The sequence below is a fragment of the Talpa occidentalis genome, unplaced genomic scaffold (genome assembly GCF_014898055.3).
Source record: "Talpa occidentalis isolate TD23 unplaced genomic scaffold, MPIMG_talOcc4v2.1 talOcc4.2, whole genome shotgun sequence".
NCBI classification, from domain to species: domain Eukaryota; kingdom Metazoa; phylum Chordata; class Mammalia; order Eulipotyphla; family Talpidae; genus Talpa; species Talpa occidentalis.
In genome coordinates this window covers 94744373-94767613 of record NW_023602073.1, presented here as the reverse complement: position 1 = coordinate 94767613, position 23241 = coordinate 94744373, and positions in this window count along the sequence as shown.

The window sequence follows — 23241 nt, the reverse complement described above, 5'->3', positions numbered from 1 at the left end:
ACCCACATGGCACAGCAGACCTCGCCTGTCTCGCCCACTGCTCCCCTCAGCAGTGTATTTCAATCTGCCTGTTCTGTTCTCCACTCTGTCACTGGTGAATCCTCTCACTTCCCACACCTCTGGCCTGTACCCCAGTTCTTCTATGCATAAATAAATAAATCTTTAAAAAAAAAGAATATTAACAAATCCTTATATCAACTTATCTTTCACTTGCTTGACTTCTTTCTTATAGAAGCTATAAGTGCTATAATAACAGGTTTCAGCCTTTAAAACAAACTTCTGAGATAAGAGTTTGACCTATAATTTTATATGGTGTTTAAGTCATTTTAGAAATAGAAACAGTTTCTTAAACGTCAGTAATCTTAGAATATCAATCATGAATATTTATCAGAATTTTCAATACTTTATAAGCATTGTCATGGATAATTAGCATTCAATTATTTGATTTTTATTGGATATTAGCATATTAAATAGAAATTGATTAATGCGGAGAAACTGATGATGATAAAGTTTACTTTATATATGAGAATCAGCTGTCTTCCTGTACACAAAGTCTCCAAGGCAACTTCTCCATTACCTGGGCTGGGCATCTTGCCTCTGCACTGTCAGGCCTGGCAAGGAGGTAGACTGGGGACTCTCTGTAGCCTGAAATTCCAATGAACACTACATTGTTGCTGGGAACCTTTCCTGCCCCAGGGAACAAGCCACAGAGTATATAAACAATTGAATCCCAAACCCAGGAAGCCAAACCTTCTAGTACCATTGTAGTGGTGGGAAAGCACAGTGCAGGATATCTATGATCTGGGCAGACGAGTAAAAGAGTGTCCTGGTACCCTCGGTGGCTTTTTCAGGCTTTGATTGAGCTTATTATTACCAAGTACACAGCAGGCAGGCGTGCCCCGGGGGACTGGGATGCAAATCTTCACTCTTTCTGGGCTCTGGCTTCTCCCATAGCCTCTGCTTCTCTGCTTCTCCTTTGCTGCTCTGCTGGTTCTGCTCTTGTTCTGGTGCTCTTCTCATCATTCTTGTTCCGCTACTCTCATTCTGCTGGTGTCCCTGTGAGTCCAGTCTCAGCCAAGGTGTGCCCACCTAAGCATGCCCACACCCTATTCCAGGTGTCCGCCATCAGGTATGCATATAGGATCACAGGGATCTGTCATTAATGCTAATGGCAGGTGGGCAGAAAGGCCTGATAATTTTTCACTTACCCTACAACCATGATCTCAGAAGAGAGGCCACCATAGCAATAATCTTTCTCAGGATTCCACCATGGCAGCACATTGATGAAGTCAGGTGAGTCAAGCAATCTCTCCTGCTTGTTCAATAAGAGGTATTGCCAATCACCCTGCAGGAGCTCAATCAATATTAATGGAATGAATGACTGAATTGACATGAAGTATGTGGTGGTTGATGCTGAAAGACTCTCCCTGCAATGGTCATATGGCCTTACTGGCACACAAATAATAGAATTTCTGGAGGTTATTACTTTTCTTAGCTGGTGGCCAAGACAATGGTTTTGCAATTGACAGTGCTCCTCTATGTGAGAAAATGACACTATGTTCTCTGCCAATGTTTTGTCTGTTTTGGCATTGACTAGATCTACAAAATTGGCTCATTCACATCACATTTTGGGAAGAAAAGACAAGAGAATAGCAAGCACACTCTGCCATTTAGTCATAAACTTGCAAGAACTGAGTCTGGAATCTGGGTAATTAAATTATGATTTTTTAGTGACTTGCCTTGCCGTATCTTTCCAAAGCATTCAATTTAATTTACAAAAGTGACAACTGTACTTATTTTCATATTTAGATTTCATTATATCATGTATTATTTTATTTTATTTTAAAGATTTATTTATTCGTGCACAGGGTACAGACCAGATGTGCGGGAGAGTGAGAGGATTCACCGGAGACAGATTGGGGAACAGAACAGGCAGACTGACTGAAATACACTGCTGAGGGGCACAACCGGCGAGACAGGAGAGGTCTGCTGCACCATGTGGGACCCTCGCCGGGTTGAACCCATGCTGCAGAGGCTGCATAAAGCTTCACAGATCTGCGCTCAACCACCTGTGCCACCGGGGAGGCCCTCATATATTATTTTTTTTTTGTGGGACCCTCGTTGGCGGCGCTGCAGAGGCTGCGGGCAGTTAATTAGGGGTGGAATAAGATGGCTCCCCCGCCCTCTGCTGCCCCAGTGCTCACAGTAGTTTGCATCTCTCTTGTGTTCACTTTTGTTCTTTCTTTTGAATATGTGGTTATTTTGTGCCTCTCTGCCTCCTTATCTACAGAATTTGGCATATGATTGTTACTCAATAAATGTCAACTGATGCTGGAGACCAGCGCATCTTATGCCGTCAATTATTATCTCCAGATTCCCAATATTTCTATTTCTGCCTCACTGTTGCCACACCTGGAGCTCTTTGGATCATTTAGTGCACCCCATGTTGGGAACTTAGTTAACGTGTAACTGTGACATATGGGTGTGCTGTTTTGATGCCTCCAACTCTAGGTGACAGAATTTTTAAGAATGGGTGTCATGGTGTCATGAGAAGTGCTGAATGTCAAGTTCTCCAGCTTTTCTTCCTGATCTGAAGCTTCTATCTTTTCATCACACTTCTAAAGGGACACTATGATTTAAGTAATAAGCCCCAGGAGTAAATACAACATCTGCAAGAATTCCTGACTAATTCAGAGCATGATTAAAGTTATGTCTTCATGCCTCTTGACCAGCTTGCTCACATATCTCAGTATTATATTTGTTTGATTTTATTTGTGTTGCTCCAACAAATCTAAATGATGAGGCATTCAAAATGCAACTTTATTTTTAAATGAATTTAGTGGTTTTGTTTCAGTCAACCTGAAGACAGAAACTTGGTTAGAAATGTGGGCTTCTCTGCTCACTGTTAATTAATGGACAATTTTATAGTCATGTGAAACCAATTCAATAATTGCAGCATCCAGTCTGAGATACTGTTCAAATCACTAAAACTAAAATCTTTTTCCCTCTTTAACATGAGGTTGCTTCAGATTGGAAGCCTTCAGTGGGGCGGGGATGGAGGCGGGGGTGCATGCAGGGTGGGTTTTGCCACATTGGGTTTCTCTTTCATTAACTCTCACTAACCAATTCCGGACTCCTCCTGGGCTATGGTGGGGAGGGTGAAGGGGGCTGAGTGGCAGGGGAATAGAAAAGGTCTTACCTTGATGCTGTTGCAAGCTAGCTTCATGCTTTCTGGGCCTGACTGGTGAGAAAAGTCAACTCTTTCTCCCAAGAGTTGTTTTATCCCAAGAAATGATTTTATGGTCTTCTCAGAGTTTCCTTGATTAACATTTGATGGCATTTTTCATAATTGGGGTAACAGCATCTCTATTCTAGGTTGTCACTTGCAACTTCTCTTATAGACCCTAAGAATTCTGAATTCATCTCCAGTCTTTTGTTACTGGGAACCCTCCACTCCTCCATGTAGCCCTTCAGCACAGGGCATACAATGACCCCACAGTAATTGTGAATCTACTGTGACTCATTCTTGGTTCATAGGAAGTGCTCTTGGATCCGTTGGCCCAGTAAACACTGGAAGCTCAGGCTGCTCCTGATACAGCCACCTCTTGCCCTGTTGACACAGAGATACTTTAACTATTTCAGGCATCAGTTTTTATGTCTCCCAAGTCTCAAGCCACATCGAAGTTCTCCATGTCACCCCACAGAAGCTCCCTCACATAGTTTGAGGTGTTGGTGCTCAAGCCCACTCCCTTTCTTAGGAGACTTAAAGTGGCAACAGCTCCCTCAATGAGATACCACTACCAAATTTTCTTCCCTTTTCAGGCACTTTCTTTTTTGTACTAATCTGTGATTTAGGTGGGAAGTCCATGATAAATACAAGTGATTCTCTGTCATTTCTTTTCGTAAACTCTGTAGATAATAGTTTGTGTCCTGCTCTTTCTGTCATCACTTTAGACAGAGACAGGAAGAGTCCCTTTTTAACATCCTGTTAAATAGCCATGTCTATTCCATGCTCCTGGTTCAGTCAAAGAGGATAAGTATATATCAGCCAATGAAGAAATGGACACCAAAAAAAATAATAATAACTGCATCAGAGACATATGAGTCAAAGCACAGTTAGAAGCGAAACAGACCTCTAGTACGCATTTTGTTTGATTTATATGATGTTCCTCCGATAAAAACCCTGCTAACCTTTGAATAATCCCTGAAAGTGGCATAGAGGAAGTATTAGTTGTCACAAAGGAAAACTGTAGCACCACAGAAAGCAAAGCTAAAAGTGAATTATTGCTGTCCCTTGGTCAGATATCCCTATGCCCTCAAGGGCTCAGATTACCTTTTGGGTATTATGCTTTTCTTGGTTTGTTTCCTCACCCAGAGCCTTGAGAAAATCTCTTCATTTAGAAGCTCAACAGGCCCACTCATTAATTTCCCCTTCCTCTCTGAAATTATACACATAAATTCATATGTAAACAATTTAGCAGAAGGTAACAAAAGATAATGTTATTAAGAGAAAGGAAAACCAATGGAGATAGAGTATTAGAACACAGCCAGAATCATGACATTTCCAAATTCTACAATGCACAAAACAAAATTCCCTAAAAGTCATTTTAAATTTCTGGATAAAGGACCTTTTTCTATTGCAACCTACAGTCACCTCTGCTGTGCTCTGTTGGCACAAGGTGCTGCCAGGTGCTTGGTTATTTGCTTCCTGTTGGCAAATTTTCACCCACATGGTCTGTCCCTGCCCCCACACATGTGCTATGCTTCCACAAGAAGGCTCAGACCTAGCTCACTCACCTCCCTCTTCCGGAACCTGATCTCATGCTGAATTAGTTCTTGGCCTGCTCCTCTAGGTCCAGTGACCTTTATGTACACCTGTTTTGGGGAAAGCACTGAGCTGGACAGGTGTCTTGTGTTGCAGATAATAGAAAGACAACTTGCACTAGCTAGGTGAGGTGGTAAGGTTACTGGTCAGGACCCAGGAGAGTAGGGGTGTAACTGATGCTACAGGGCCCAGGGCCTTCTCCACCAGAACTCTCCCTTATCCCTTATCCCTACCTCTCTGGCTTCTTTCCCTCCATCCGCAGGCTTTCCTCTTCTATGTACTGAGGATATGACATGACCAAGATCACATCTTCACAGGTTTTCAGAGATGAAGGGTCCCCATCTTTCCAATTCTAGGGGTGAACAGAAAGTTCTGGAGAACGATTTTTATCTACCAAGTACGGGTTCATTTCCTGTACTAATCACGGAGGCCAAGGAGGTAGGATTGAGGCATCTCTTGCTGTGGGAAAGGGAGAAGGTGGGAAAACTGGAAGACAAGATAAACTGGGTGGTCCTAACAGCAGATGTCCACCAAGGGCACAATGCCAAGCATGACATGAATGCAAAGGAAACCTAACATTCTCCTAACTCAGGTAGTAGTTACAAGCAACCTCAATTAGCAAACGTCTGCTTATACACTGAGCTGTCAAGAGGGAGAACTGTTCCCTAGAGTCCATCTGCCACCTGGAGAGTAGAGGGCATGACCAAGGGGAAAAAGCTTATGTTGCTCAGAGCACCTTATGTCTTGACTTGGAGTTGGGAAACTTAAGGAAAGAGTTAATGTAAGATGGAGCATCTCTGGGATTTCAACATTTCACTAATATTCAATTTATTTGAATTATGAAACTTGCTACCTATAAAAATCCTGCTTACCTTTTAAGACTCCTTAAAAATGTCACAGAGAAGGCTTCCCTGGTGTCACAAGGGGTTAAGATGCAACACTACGAAGCAATCCACAGCCACTGCAACACAAGTTTGATCCCCGGCCAGGGAGCCACATGGGTAGCCACATGGGGAAACAGACCTCTCCTGATTTGCCCGCTGCTCCCCTCAGCAGTGTCTTTGGTCTGTCTGCCTGTTCTGCTCCCCATTCTGTCTCTGGTGGATCCTCTCACCCCCCTGCCTCTAGTTCTTGTATGCATAAATAATATAATCTTAAAAAAAAAAGAAAAGTCACAGAGAAAGATCTAGTTGTTGACAGAAATTTGAAATATAGATCTTCAGGGAACTGTACTACAGGTTAGAGGTGGCTCTGTGTCAGGAGTTCTGTGGCATGTGGTTCTCATATCTTTTTGTGGGAAGATTAGATCTAGCTTCAGTCTTGGCCTCCAGCCTTCTCCTACTCCAGTGTCAAGAAAAGTGGACCTCCCAGATTAACAGTATGGTTAATCAGAAGTTTCTAGGCCTTTGATAATTCCTCAGCTGGACCATTATTGGCTTGTGACATATTGTGTAACTGAAGCAAGTTACAGAATTCCAATTGTAACTAAATCATGTTTACAATTAAAAAAAATCAAATATCATTTCCTTAGAAATAAATGTCACTTTTACTATCAATTTTAATTAACACATTAAATTAATGTACTTACAATTCATGCATCCAACTGCTCCTTCCTGGACTTCATTTTCTTCTTCCTGGGGAATATCCTATAGTAATTCTCATGAAAAGGTCTAAGAGTAATAAGCTTTCTGAGGACTTGTATGTCTGAAAATGTTTTACTCTGCCTCACAGAGTGGCAGTTTCCTTGTATATAAAATTAGAGATTCAAGTCTATTTTCCCTCAACGTCATTGTGTCTGTCGATGATGCTGGTGAGTGCAGTGTCAATGTAATCCTAATTATTTGTAGTTAATCTGATTTTTCCTCCCTTCAAGCTTATAGGGTTTTCCATTAAAGCTTGACACAACTATGAAATACCTAGAATTAGGTGTCGTTGTCATTGTTGCTATTGTTGCTATGCTTCAACCTTGTCAGATCTTTTCAATTTTAGGACTCAGGTTTTTTTTTTAGGTCTAGAATTTGTGTTTTTTATGTCACTAAGTTTTGTTTTCTCTACATTCTCCGTATTCTCTGAATTTATACCAATGGATTAATGTTTATTTCCAGCCAACTCTTAATCTTAATTTTTTTTTTCCTTTGTGTTTCTTTTTCCATCTGTTCTGCTTCATGCAATAATTTCTTCGTGCGGTCTTACAGATCCCTAATTTGCTCTTCAACTGTATTTATTCTGCTATTCAACCTATTTTTGAGATTTTATTTCTAAATATTTATTTATTTCATTTCTATAATCTCCAATTGGATTTTTTCTCAGTCACTCATCCCACTTCTTGGAATAAGACAATTTCCCTTATCTCCCTGATGATATCAAATCAATTTGTGCTATAGACCTATGCTACTTCAACTGATACAAATTTTTTTGTCTAGTTTATATGTTTTTGAGAACAGTCACTTCTATGATACTATTCTTTCTCAAAACTTTGAGAATATTTTCATGTTTTTTATGAGTTGTGTTTTTTTTTTTTTTTTTTCATAGTTGAACTTCTGTTAGATTTTCTGTCACTTCTCTTAAGGGACAGGTCACCACTGCTGAGGCAGGTACTGCTTCCAGGGAAGGGGAACCGAACAGTGAGCCATGGCACTAGTGAGGTAGTGACACACTTGGTTCTTCGGGGGTTTGAGGACACCTGGGACATGTACCACTGCTTGTATGTGTGTGTGTGTGTGTGTGTGTGTGTGTGTGTGTGTGAAGCTACTGCCATTCTGGTACCCTTGCTAATTGCCCCTGTGCTGCTTTCTGTCCCCTCTAACCTCCTCTGGTGCTGGAGCCATTTTGGAACACCTCCTATTTATGGTTTGAGAAATGATTTTCTAATTTTATCTTAAACCATGTGGTTTCCACTTTTCAAGATTTTATTAGTTTCTTCTTAAGTAAAAGATCCTCTCAATTTTTGTTAAGTTTAAATTTATTTTGATATGTGTTTTTAATCATTTGTATGGATTTTATGTGGGAGCAGCATTTACTAGTTCTACATACTGCCATTTTGAAACCAAAGTTTTATTCTTTTTATTTTAAGCAAGGAATAAATAATTGCGCCAACTATGCCAGCCACAGCTGGGCATAGGGATTAGAATAGTGTCCCCCAAAGACTCTTTGCCTCTCCCTGTAGAGCTTTTTACCTACCACTTCACTGAAAAATTCAAATTGGAATGCAAAAAAAAAGAAAAGCTATCAAGTTTAGGAGACTCTTAGTAATCAGCTCAAAAAGTCAGGTTAATTATATCAAGCTAAGTAAGGTAACAAAAAAAATAGGTAAAATATGTGACACAGGCAAGAAAATATTCTCTGGCTGTCCAGTGTCTTCATATGGGACTGTGTGTCCCAATTTGTCTGATATGGTCCCAGTTTATACCTGCTGTCTCAGTGTAATTATTAAAACAGTACTCCTTTCATTCTCAAAAATGTCCTGCTTTGGACTATACATGATCACCTCATTAAGATGTTAGGCGAAGGAAATAAATTAGTAAATACCTTGTCAGCAATAATACTAGAGAAGTTGGGGGTGTAGAAAGTGAGTGTATCAAGTCACTGTTCATTCATTCATCTATTCACTCATTTCTTCATTCATTTAACAAAGGGTCCTGAGTCTCTGTCTGCTTCAGATACTCTGCCGGGTGTGGGACATGTGATGATCAGCAGGACAGGCATTCAAGGACCGCTCTGAAAAATGACTCACAAACTAACCAATCTATTTCTCAGATACAAACCACAGATGAATTATGTGATCTCTCAACATTTTTTTCTAGTTCAAGGATTGATAAAATATTGTAAGATCTTTGCCTTACCATCACACACTTACACACAGGTACTAAGTGAATACATCAAAAGTGCATTATTGCTTAAAAAGAAAGGAAATATTTGTCTACCAAACAAGAACAAAGCAAGGAATGTATGGTTAATAATGGATTTGAAGTCACTGGATGGTTAGTTTGGATAATTAAGCAAACAAAACATACCACTGAAAAAATTATGTAGATTGATGATTAGCATGGCTTTGAATTCAAAGGATAATTTCACCACCCTCTTCTTCACTTAGGTACTGAGATAATGTATACAACAGATCGATCACACGCAATTTTCTGCTCATTATGCTCAAACCCTCTTCATCAAATTCCCCACTCAGCATGCACTTTGCCACAAAATCACAAGCAAAAAGCAAGTGGCAACCTGCAACAGCTATTATTCTTTTATTTTTAAAAGATGCAATTTCTTTGAAGGATTTGAATACCAAATGTTCCTTTTGTTATTTCATTTAGACAAAATTTCCCAAGGAATTTTCCTCTCATTTCCTAGAGATCAGTATTCCTAGAAAGACTGTTTGTAAACCCCAGGGGAACTTTGAAAATGTCAGGAGCGTCTTAAATGGTGTGAAACCCACTTACAGCTTATTTCTTACAAGCTTTGATGTGGAAATAACAGAATGGGTATATTTTTAAAAATCCAGTGGCAATAGAAGTGCATTGTTTGTGATATTATCCATAGTCAATTAGCTCCTGGTGAGAGGATACTGCTGATGCCTCCAGATGCTGGAGTTCCATCCTGCATGGTAATTTTTTCCTTTATGGATCATGACCCTCATCTCAGATTTTGCACATATGTGAATACAAAAGGGAAAGGACAGGTGAATGTAGAAAAATTAGTGCAATTTGTATTACTTGAAAAACAATTCAAAATAAATGGTGGCAGAAAGGACTATTGAGGTAAATGGAAATGTTTTGATCATTGTAGATATTAAATAAAGTACGTACGTTCCCATGTTTGTACACAAAATTATTAAGTCCTAAGTTTCTTTTGCTTTGCCTTTAAAGCAGCTCCTTTTCCCTTATTACCTTTCTTAGTTAATGACATCATAACCTACCCTAAATCATTTAATCAGTAACTAGACTCAATCTCAAGTCTTTTTTACCCTCCCATTCAATCGTCTATAGATCTTTTCACTTCAATGTTAGATCTTTTCACCTTCAATGTTAGAGAAGTATTTGCCAAGCAAATGACTTCTTGGCACGTAGTTTAGTACCATGATTCTCCAAATTCACTGAGCCCAGTTCATTGCCTTCATGTAAAAATTTAAGTGTTAAAGCCCCAAATACAAAATAGACAAAGAATATTTTGGTTATAAAGCGGGATAGGTTCCCTCACGTCCTGGTTGTTCTGCTTCCCTCTGAATTGGTTTAATGGAGGAGTCCTCAGAGAACCCTGAGGGCCACAGGTGTGATTGGGTCCATCCCACCTCCACTCTGTGTTACCTGCCTCCCACCGTTCCAGCTCTTCGCACTTGCACCCTCCCGCCCACCTTGCTCTTTTTGCCAAAATCCAAGCATGTTCAAGCAGCTCCCATATGCTGATATCCTTTGACTTCAGCTTATTACCCCTCTTCTTTTCCCCCATTCTCAGAAAACTGAACGTGCTACTTTGATTTTCTCATCTCTTCTTGCTTCCTCATATATTTGACTCCATCTGTTCCCTCTATCTCCACTGTCGCCACTGGTCCAAGTCAACATCCTCTCTTTCCTGGACAATTTTAGTGACCTCCTATTCAGTCTCCCTATTTCCACTGCCTAATATCCATTCTCCACAGAGCAGTTACACAAAAAAAATTAAAAGTATAAATTAGGTCATGACACCTGATGATTAAGAGTTCAATAGCATCTCAACACATTTAGAATAAAATACAAACTCCTTCCAGGGACGTATAATTCTTGCAGAATCTGCCTTATTCTTTTTTTTTTTTTAAGATTCATTCATTCATTCATTCATTCATTCATTCATTCATTCATTTATTCAAGCACTGGGTACAGTCAGAAGTGCGGGAGGGTGAGAGAATTCACCAGAGCCAGAGCGGGGAGCAGAGCAGGCAGAAGGACCGAAGCACACTGCTGAGGGGAGCAGCGGGCGGCAGGAGAGGTCTGAGCGCCATGTGGGACCCTCCTCCGGTGGCGGGGGAGCAGCTGAGGATTGAACCGGCGCTGCAGAGGCTGCGGGCAGCTTCGCAACCCAGAGCTCAACCGCTGCGCCACCGGGGAGGCCCAGAATTTGGCTTATTCTTATTTCTCCTATATGAGTCCGGGCCACTGTCTATGCAACCTGTGGAGTTTTTGTCCTTACTATTCCCTGAGCCTGGAATGTTCTTGCTCCCATCTGCATCTGCCTGATGCCTCTTCAATAATTTTTTATCTCCTCAGAGACGCTCTCCTTGCCATGTAAATTGAAGATTTATCCTCATTTTTTTCCCTTTTTCTCATCACACCATTTACTACACAGCCTATGATTATCTTGTTACTGTGGGTTTTAGATGTATGTGTGTGGCCCCGTGGCAGGGTCAGAACACCACACTCTAGTCCATCCACATGGTCCAGTGCCTGTTATAGATCCTGGCACAGAATTTTTTTCTTCATTTTTTATTTTTTACATCATTGTTCATTTTTAAACAATATTTGCTTCCCTCTACCCCCCAGGTGTAGTCGCCATAGAATTTCCTTCCCCAATGCACCCGTGCACCATCACCTCAGTCCCCTGTGCTCCTCCCTCTTCCCTCTGATCCCTCTCCCTCCTCCTCCCCCACAGTATGTCTCTGATTTATAATTGTCTGTTTTTGCTTTGTTGTGTTTTGTACTGTTATTATTTTTTTACACTGATGTCTTAATTGGTTCCCCTATTTCCTGCTATTAGTGAAACCATCTGATATTTTTCTTTTTCCTTCTGGCTTATTTCACTGAGCATAATGCCTTCTAGCTCCATCCACATTGTTGCGAATAGCATGAGTTTATCTTTTTTGATTGCTGAATAATATTCCATTGTGTATATATGCCACATCTTGATCCAGTCATCTATTTTTGGGCATTTGGGTTGTTTCCAGGTTTTACCTATTGTAAATAGTGCTGCAATAAACATAGGGGTACAGGTATTCTTTTGAATCAATGGTTTTGTGTCCTTTGGGTAGATCCCTAGCAGTGGAATTGCCAGGTCATATAATAGCTCCATTTTTAGTAGACTGAGGAACCTCCAGACAGCTTTCCATAGTGTTTGGACCAGTTTGCACTCCCACCAGCAATGCAGGAGAGTTCGTTTTTCACCACATCCTCACCAACATTTGTTGTTGCTAGTTTTTTTAATATGTGCCATTCTTACTGGTGTAAGGTGGTATCTCAATTTGGTCTTGATTTGCATTTCCCTGATGATAAGGGATGTTGAACATTTTTTCATATGCCTGTTGGCCATTTGCATTTCCTCTTTGGAGAAGTGTCTTTTAAGTTCTTCTGCCTGGCACAGGATTTAACATATAGATTAAGTGTGTAATTTTCATTACTGTAAAAACAAAGTCCAAAATTATATTATGGTGATGGGTTCGTAACTCTGTGAATATACTAAAAACTGTTTAGTTAAAACTTGAAATGGGGGAACTGTATGTTATATGAATTGTATCACAATTAAAACTATTTTAAAAATATTGTTACTTTACCTTTTAAGTCTTAGTTTCCATCTTTGCAAAATTGAATCAAGATACCTGTGAGGGGAAGATTAATATAACTTTCCTAAGTTTCTTTTCATTTCACCATTATATCACTACAGACACCCATCAGTTATTACAACTCTCAATTAGGAAACCTGGGCATCACCTTGACCCTCAAATATCAAAACAAATACCACACTGACTTTGCTCCAGTAGTAAAGGTTGCTGCCAATTGATAGCTTAAGGAAGAAAAAAAGGAAAGAAAAGATGGAGCAGGAAAATAAAGATATTGTTATAAACTGTCCGCCCATCCCCAAATTATTATGTTAAAAACTAACCCTAATGTGCTGGTGTTTGGAAGTGGGTGCTTTAGGAGGTGATTTGGTCCTCAGGTTTGCAAGGGACCCCTTGCAAAGAGAGCCCAGGGAGTCCCTCACCCCTTCACCCATGTGAGGACACAGTGGGGAGATGAACAGGAGCCAGGACATGAAATTGTAAATACAAATTTATCAACTTCTTTGGGGATTTCTTTCCTACAAATTTATTTTTGTTTACTAAAAAATCTACTTCTTGGATACTCCCAGAAGTAGAGGTGAGAATTTGAGTGCAGATTGTTTGAAGTAGGGGGCCAAGCATACTAAGAGTTTGGGGAGAAAGCATCCCTGGAAGAGGGAAAGGTGTGTGCAAAGACAATAGAGCTCAGTTTGTTATAGGATCTATCAAAAGGTGGTGCTGGAATTGCCTGAGTGATGGGGAGGGATAGCCATCTGCTGGAGCTGTCTCTAGCAGAGCTGAGCGCCATGAGTACCAGCCCAGAGAAGACAGATGTTGAGTTCATCCAGGATTGTTTATTTTCCCCTAGACAATGTGAATGAGGGAGTGAGAACAAGGATGTTGAGAGTGTTTGTAACAGAATAGTTGTAATAAAAGATCATGAAATGTAAGCTAGATAGGAGAGAATAAATGACTGGAACTAATGACTACAGAAAAAAAATAAAAAGGAGAACACATCTTTGGTATCAACTAGATGGAAAAGTTGTTTTCAAAGAAACACTTGAGTAAGTGAGCTTGAAAGATAGGAAGTTATGGTACGAAAGGAGGGTCTTCAGATTCATTGTGAGGTAGTGGTAAGGTGTGGAGGCTTGGGACAAAATCCAGGATGTGACTCTAGGATGATATGGCTGAGGTGGAATGGTGGGCGAGGTAATTGATGGAGTAGCAGTCAAAGAACAAAGGAGCAGAATATTGAATGACTTGTCCATATACAACCTGGCTACTCGTCAATTTGTGACTTTGGGCAAATATGAAAATGACACCTCTTTTTCGACATGTGTTGCCATCATCTGCCAAATTTATCAAACTAACAGGTAGAGACATTGGTGGCAATGACCCCGTGGACTTGCCCAAGTTACAGCAGCAGCTGAATGTGTGTTGAATCCAGCCAGAATAAGAAAATGTCGGGACAAAGAGGAAGAAGTTGTTCTCGTAACCAAGTCTGCAGCGATTAAAAGACAGTGAACAGTGGCTTGTTGGTTGACAGCAATGAGGAGGGGGAAAGGGTGGAATGTTTCAGGGCATGAAACTCAGAGAAGCAGAACTTTTAAAGATGGAAGTGTACTAATCGAGTAGAGGCAAGAATGTAGTGCAAGAAGAGGATACCAAACCTTCTAGCCAACTGTGGGAGAGATGAAAGGGATTCTTCTCCTCCTAAGATTTAGCTCACATATTTTCTTCCCCCGTGATGGAGTGTTTTCTGATTTCTGAAAATAACCGCTGATATCTCTAATCATTAATTTGTGCCTCTTTTATCTTCAGGTCATTTTCTATATTAACCGGAAGTCATATAGGTATGTTCCTATCTAATCTAGCAGAAGATTTGCTTTCTGAGAGTGAACTCTGTTCTATACATCTTTGTAACTACTGTAATGCAATCTCCTTATTTAGTTAGTTTTGTTAAATAAATGAATATTAATTTTTCCCTTTGCTCCCAAATCTTAGTGGAAAGTACTGGTTATGTTTATGAACTAACTTCATCTATACTACATCTAGAGTCATTGCAAATGTGAATTTCAAGTTCTGCAATCTGAGTACAAGGCGCCATATGAATTGAATTTTATGGTAATGTCTGTCTTGGTCTCTCCTTAGTATAATGAACTTGTCTCTTCTATTGTAGTTTTGTGGTGACAACAATTCTACTAGTAATTTATAATAGCTTTATCAGAAAGAAAGATCTCTTGCAACTTGCATTTTCATTTAAGCAATAAAATAAAAATTCCATGTTGCTATTTGAAAGTTATTATGCATAGAAATCATATTATGAATCCAGTTTTCCTTTTTTAAAAGTATTTTTATTGAGTGAGAAATCTTTCATGTGATTGTTCATTAATTCAATTATATAGTTTACATTCATAATAATTTGCTTCATCTCAATATAACAAATGAATAATGTGAAGTTCATCTCTGTTTTGAGGACAGTAGCATATATAAATATTTTAGGAGGTTTGGCATAGAAAACTCAATTACTTTAATGCCCAATATTGTTAACTGAGTCACTTATTTTATTATGCCATACATGTTTACCCTGGAACATTAACTGAAAGAACATTAACTGAAAGAGATAACATCTTGTTTTCTAAAATTAAAAAAAAAAAAACCTCTCCTACCTTTCTTGAACAGATAGTTCTAGAAAAAAACTGGACATTTAAATAGAAGAAAAAGAAAAAGGAGAAGAACCTAGACACAGACATTACCTCCTTATAAAAATTAACTCAAAATTAAATAAATTAAATAGACTAAACAAATAGACTAAAATGTGAAGTGCAGAACTATAAAACCACTGAAAGACAACAGAGAAGAAAATGCAGATGATCTTGGTATGGAGATAACTTAGATACAATACCAAAGGCACAGACCACGGATGAGATAATTTATAATGGGACTTCATTAAACTTAAAAACCTCTGCCTTGCAAAAAAACACTGAGACAAGTCACAGACTGAGAAAAAAATATTTGCCGAGACATGTCTGATAAAGAACTATTATCCAAAATATACAAAGAATTCTTTAAACTTATTAATAAGAAAACAAACAAGGTGATTTAAAAATTGACAAAAGGGCCTCCCCGGTGGCGCAGCGGTTGAGCGCTGGGTTGCAAAGCTGCCCGTAGCCTCTGCAGCTCTGGTTCGATCCTCGGCTGCTCCCCGGCCACCGGAGGCGGGTCCCACATGGCGCACAGACCTCTCCTGCTGCCCGCTGCTCCCCTCAGCAGTGTACTTCAGTCTGCCTGCTCTGCTCCCCCCTCTGGCTCTGGTGAATTCTCTCACCCTCCCGCGCTTCTGACTGTACCCAGTGCTTGTATAAATAAATAAAAAATAAATCTTTAAAAAATAAATAAATAAATAATAAATAAATATAATAAATAAATTGACAAAAGACAGAACAAACACTTCCCAAAGAGGATGTACAGTTGGAAATAAAGACAGGAAAAGATGCTCAAAATCGTATGTCGTCAGGGAACTATAAATTTAAATAATAAGGAAATACTATGACATATCTATTAGAATGGCAAAAATCCAATGCTCTAAGAACACCAAATGCTGATGAGAATGTGGAGCAAAAGGAGCTCTCATTCACTGCTGGGAATTCTTGGAATGTGAAATAATATAGTCACTATTTTTAGAAGACGATTTGGCAATTTCTTACAAAACTAACATTCTCCAACAGTATGATCCAGCAATTGCATACCTTGATATTTCCTCAAACAATTAAAAAATGTATGTCCACACAAAAACCTGCACATTGATGTTTATGGCAGTTTTGTTCATAATTGCCGAAACCTGGAGGCTGCCAAGATTTCTCTCACTGGGTGAATTAATAAATAAACTGTGGTACATTCAGACAATGAAATATTATTCAACTCTAAAAATAATTGCTATATTAAGCTATGAAAATACGGGGAAGAAACTTAGATGCATATTACTAAATGAAAGAAGTCACTCTGAAAATGCTACAAACTGTATGACTATGACATCCTGGAAAAGTTAAAACTATGAAGACAATAAAAGAACCAGTGGTTGCTAAGGATTAGAAGAGGGAGGACTGAACAGATAGACAGAGAAATTTTTAGGACTGGGAAACTATTCTCATGATACAGTAGTAGCTAATACATTTAATTATTATGCATTTGTCAAAAACCCTCAAAATATGTCATACCAAGAGAGAACCCTGATGTAAAGTATGGGCTTTGGGTGATAATGAGGTAGGTTCATTGCAATAAATGCACCACTGTGGTGTGGGAGGTTGACAGGAGGAGGCTATATAGTTGGAGGGACAGAGATCTCTGGGGAATCTCTGTACTTCCTGCTACAGTTTGTTGTGAACATAAAACTGCCCTAAAAATCAAGTCTATTGAAACCAAAATAATCCCTAGTCTTCAAGATGAAGATTATTTCCCTGGCATAGTGTTTCTGGTGGTTCTTAGACTGATCTTCATCTATCTCTCCTACTTTATCTCCCACTGCATCCTTCCATAACTCTGTTTGCCCATCCCCCTATGAAATCTTTATTTAGTTTTTTTAAAGATTTATTTATTTATGCATACAAGAGCTGGGGTATAGGTCAGAGATACAGGGGGGTGAGAGTAGGGAACAGAACAGGCAGACCGACTGAAATACACTGCTGAAGGGAGCAGTGGGCAAGACAGGAGAGGTCTGCCGCACCATGTAGGTTGCTCCCTGGCCAGCCCGGGAACGAACTTGTGCTGCAGAGGCTGCGGAATGTTTCATAGTGCGGTGCTTAACCCCTTGCGCCACCAGGGAGGCCCTAGATTTTTTTATATGTCAGATATTGTTAGGTGCTAAAGCAAAATGGTGAACATGGCAGACATTAATTATAATAATAAATTGTAATCATTGATTTTTTTATTTTAAGATTTAGAATTCTTTGAGAACAGGGATTTTATCTTGTTTTCTAATATGATAGGTACTCAAAGAAAGTTTGTGTTTACATATGTGAATTAGTAAAGGCATAAACAAAATTTTGAAATTTTAAGTCCAGTTTGCATATTTAAATTTCCCTCTGAAAATTCTCTCATGAAGATGTTTAAGTAAATGGGCATTTATATTAAATGTACTAACATTATTAAGATATTATCTTTACTATTCAGTACTTTCTGAGAAGAAGCCCAAGAGTCAAAGAGCATATTCCCTGTCACAACAGCAGAGTTGGCTATTGTCACCAAACTTGTCTCTCTTAGGAGACATGCGAAAGTGCTTTGTCCCTAACTGCTGGGATTGGCATGACCCCCTGAAGTCTTGGTAGAGGAAATATCATTTCAGAAATAAAGCTTAGTTTTAACTACTAATTATAAGAAGTAAGAATTTTGAATTATCTGTTTGAAATCATCTTACTTGATCATTTTTTTTTTACTTTACTATGTATGGGGAAGAAAGAGCTTCTAAATATTTGTTAAGTTTTTAACTACAGAGAAGTTCAAACATATAAGAGAAAATAGAATAGTAAATTTTCATGATCAAGGACCCAACTCATGGCCAAACTTATTTTGTCTATGCCTTCATACACAGTTCTAATCCCTACTAACCAACTATGTTGCTTTGAAGCAAATTTGATCTGTAAATATATCTTTCTATGGTAGACCCTGTGTAAAAATGTCACCACATACTATTATCAAACCTTAACAAATTAGTAATAATTGCTTATCATCACCAATATCCTATTAGAGTTCAAATTTCTTCTTTTAAAAATTATTAGTTGGTTCATTTGAATCAGAATGAAAATAAGGTCCAAGCAATACAATTGGTTGAAGTCTCAAATCTCATTTACTTTGTAGGTGCCTCTGTCTTTTTATCTCTTGCAATTTATTTATTTTTAAAAAAGCTTTCACTTATTTGTCCTGCAGAGTTTCTGGATTTGCTGATTGCATCCCTGCAAGGTTGTTTATTTAACATGCTCTTCTCTCCTATATGTTGGTAGCTGTATGGAGAGGTTGGTTGGAGTCAGGTTCACTTTTTGTCAGGAATACTTCATGGTTGATGGTATATGCTTCTGTCAGGAGGCTCATAATGTTTAATTGTGTCTTTCAATGTTAGCTGCTCATGGTAATCATTGCTTAGAACTATTTTTTTCATCAGGGATTTCTCAATGGTAATATTATAGTATTATTATTCCATCTACAATAATTGGTTACAATTTTATAAAAAGAACCTTATCCTCTTTAAACATTTGGTAACCCCTTGGTACTAGAAAATCGTAATCAATCCTTGGCTCTTGTCCCTTATTTACCAATTTTCAAAACAATGAATTGATTCCCTAGTTTCTTCCAAAGTTGATTAATAAATGAGTCTTTATCGCAGTGAATTTCTATCCCCTGGTGTCATTATGAACTTAAGAATTTAAATCTATTTGGTGTATTTAATTTGAGCATCTAATACATTTGATATTCCAAAGATTCCATTCTTGGTGGGTGGGGTCTCTTCCAGTTGGCTCCTCAGCTTTTTTGACATGACTCCAACAGATTTTAATAGGATCTTAGTTTCACATCTGATATGCCAGATTCATGTTACCCTTGACCTGACATTAGCCTTATCCCTAACAAGTCTTGGTTCATTTTAGTAGAAAAATGGTCATTTAGAAACCACAACCTGGGTACCAGCGATGTTCATTGCTATTGGATCAGTCACTCTTCCTGGGTCTTTTCGGTAGACAGAGAAAGTACATAAAATTTATTTAAGATATAAACAAATATGGCAAATGCTTTCCATCTACTTTACTCAAGCTGATTTTAAACAGGCGATTTTAGCATATGCTTTTGCAGTGACATTATTAAGGACTTCTAAACTTCAAACTACAATAGTAGAAAATAATATATGAGAAGAGTGTTTCTCTTAAACAGTTTTTCTGATATAAGATCTCTCTTTTTAAACAACTTGCTCAGCTGCAAGGCATTTCATTAACCTTACAAATGAACTTACAAAGAGCACAACTGCCTACAATACAAAGTTAGATTGAAATCATCCTGAATACAAAAAAAGTATACAATTATATTTTGTAAAAACATAAAATGGAGAAAGTGAATACACAACAAAATGATTTTGGAAATGTATAATATTACTAAAAATAAATATACTTAATTCAATATCCTTTGTAGGAAACATAAAATTTCTTATAGGCTACATTAAGTAGTTTGCTTCAGAAGTCTTAACACAAAAAAGATAGGTGTGCATAAAATTGTAGTATCAGTTTCTCTCTTAAAAATTTGAAAACCTATTTTCAACAGCAGTATTTCCTGAAAGGGAAAAGTCTTATTTTCCACATTTTACATCACACCCTTAGCCTAACTAATTTTGTTTCCATAATAATTAGTTGATTAATTTCCAACCTTTTCAAATTTCCTGGTTACTTCAGATTTTATCAAATGCAATAGACTTTAGACCTCTCTATTCATTTCTTTTATATTCTGTTACATCATGGTACATTAAGATTTCTGGGTTCATAATTTTTCAACATTTTCATCTGTACAATGCATTTTCATCCATTTTCAAATGGATAAGAGCAAAAAGGAGCAGAAATAGCTTTACCCCAGAGTCAATTTCCTATACATTCTAATTCAGGAGTGTGGAGGAGAGACAAATTATGAAGTCTCTATTTTTGTCACAGTCTCTTGCTCTTCACCATTACCTTCTCATCTCTGAAAGCTTTTCATCCTATCATTGAAAGGACTGCCAGCAATGTGTTCCTATATTTTGGCATTTAACTCATAACTATTGAGAACACGTACACATTTCCCCTCTAGCTAGATGATGAAAAAATCCTTAGCTGATCTAAAAAGAGCCCAGCCACTAAGTTCAGTGCCCACCATTTCCATTTCTATGTGACCTTTGATGCTACCTGTCTCCTGAGAAGTGGTTTAGAACTACAAATGATCTAAACTTGCACAAAGAACTATTGTCAGATGTCTGGCATGTAAGCCACCTAGCACACACAAGCTGACATGGACAGCAAATGTAACAATGAGAATGACATTTTGCTCATGTGTGGTACCTAGGTTTTGTCATTCCACATTAATTAGGAATGTGGACAGAGGAACAAGAGTCTCATATATTATATATATATATATATATATATATATATATATAATATATTGAGGACTTCCACTCACTGGACTTCTGTATCTTCTCAAAAGACATGTCTTCATTCTATCTTATCTACTAGTTTAACACAGATTCATTTCAAATGTACAATAAAATCCACAATAGTATGAAAGAACTTAGAAATAAACAATACAGTTGAGAGGGGAAATTATAAATATAATCTTGGGTTAAACAATTCTCTTGGCACAAATCTGAAAAATAAAGTTATTTCAGATATTCTTGTTGACATTTCACTTTCAGAAGCAGCTAAATCTAAAGTTGCATTTCTAGGGCCTTCCTGGTGGCACAAGGGGTTAAGCACAGCACTGTGAAGCTATCCACAGCCTCTGCAACATAAGTTCGATCCCTGGCCCTCCAGGGAGCTACCCACATGGCACAGCAGACCTCTCCTTTCTCTCCTGCCCCTCCCCTCAGCATTGTATTTCAGTCAGTCAGCCTGTTCTGTTCTCAGCTACCTTTGGTGAATCCTCTCAATCCCCACACATCTGGCCTGTACCCCAGTTCTTGTATGCATAAATAAATAAATCTTTAAAAAAATAAAGTTGCATTTCTAGGCCCCTGGTTTTGCTGTTGTGTGATGAGGAAAAAGAACAGGGAGGAGGGAAGATATTGATCCCTTTAAGAATCTGATGCCTTTAAAGATAAGGATCTAATTTTCTCCACAGTAAAAAATGTACAAGACACATTTTTATCTTCAATTTCAGAAGGACAATGATTTATACTCTGTTTTACTCCATTTTGATTCTCGAGTCCTAGGACAACTCACTACCTTTGAGCCCCTTTCTGCTTCTGGAATTATAAAGTTCTTTGAGATTGATGCTGTGGCTCCTGACTGGTCCAGCTTAGCTTTCTTGCAAACCATACCCTTTTCAGCCCTATCTTCACAAGTCCAGTCAGTGGCCCTGAGCCTCTGCCCCTAACCTCCATCTTTCTTTTTAATTTGACTTTCTAAAATGTACTTCTCACTCTTGTTTCCTAATTTGGGATCTCCTGGATCCTGAAATCACCTATGATTCCTCCAGACTCTCCTCCTCACTGTCTCAACCTACAGGAAGCATCCCTGGAACTTGGTGGTTCAGTTCACCCCTCCCCCATTGCAATAGCTCCTGTGGGGAGCCACAGTAATGGCATGATAATGACAATTCCACAGTCTTTCCTCACAAATTTTAAAGCACTCAAGACCTTGCCATTTACATTTTAACACAAGAATCATTACTCCCTTGATAGAGAGAGCTCAGCTCTTCAATTCATAGCACTTTTTTTTCACCGGTAGGGAACATTTTATCACAAGCCTAAGGAAGATAAAGTGTGACTTAATGGCTCCCTTCATGCATATATTTCATTAGAGATAACTCTATTTTCAGAGCTACCAAAAAATCACACTATTTCATAACTTAAAAAAAAGCCACATCAGCATATTTCTTATCCAACCAGTTTGCATTTTTCCACAGAAGTGACCAATTTGTAGAGTTAAGATTCTATATATTAAATATTAAGGCCCTCTTGTATTTTTTCTATTTTTATTTTTTAAATGACCCAAATTGATTAAAATTGCACTGTATAAATATGTCTTTATGCATGACATGCAGAAATTATTAACTATAAATTTAATTATAAATAAAATAAAAATCCTATTTATCCAAGTGTGAAGCAACTTTGAACAATTCAAATTAGTTACTGATCTGAGTTTCTAGTTTAATGTGGTTTTTTTTTTACCAAGTACATTTTTGTGATTATTTGCTTTTGTTGTGCTTTGTCTTTCTTTGTGTGTCCCTTAGAGAATTAAGAATAATGTCTACTGAAAGGCACGTCAATATAAGGCATACTTTTTATATAGATTTATTTGAAAAACTCCTAATGTTCTCTTCATTTGAATAAACAGTTTTAAAAAAGAGATTTTTTTGACAGAACATTCCTTAACTTATTCAAATTTCTGGGAAACTTAATAATGTTAGTTGCACCATTTTTCTTACTGTGATAAAACTTAATGGTGAAGAGATGAAAAAAGTATAGATAGTAGAGTTAGTTGCTGATACATCTTAAAGAACATGACGCCCATTTACAAGGATGATAGTAACATGAAATTACTAGTGACACCACCTAGAGTCCCTCTACACAAACCATCAAAGTTCTGAGGACAAGCTCTGAGGGCCCAGAGCACCAAATCGAACCTATTGCAGACATGTGAGTGATACACTGGGAGCAGCGCTGACATCCACACCCTCCTTTGAATAGACAGGTCTCATCAAAACTGCTCTGCTTACTGCTTCTCTCCACAACTGCTCAGTCAAAACCATATAATTGAAGAATATATTTTGTTTGTGTTTGTGTCCCCAATGTCCTTAATGGTTGATTAGTGAAAGCTTCTTACATATGGATAAGGCATCAGCCCTGCTATGGTCTGAATACTTGCACCCCCCCCCCAACCCCTTGCCTCCACCCAATTCATATGTTGCAACCACCTCATGTCCAAAGTGATGTGGAGGGGCCTTTGGGAGGTGATTAGGTCCTGCGTGGAAAGACTTCATGATTAGGATCAACAGTCTCATAAAAGAGACCCTGCAGAGTTAGCTCTCCCTTCTGCCATGTGAGGACACGGAAAGATGGCTGGTGAAGAAGTTGGATCTTGGACTTCCCAAACTCCAGAACTGAAAACAAACATTTGTTGTTTATAAGCTGTGTAGTCCCTGATATTTTGTTGAAGCAGCCCCCAGAGACTAAGACTGTTCCCTGTGAAAACTT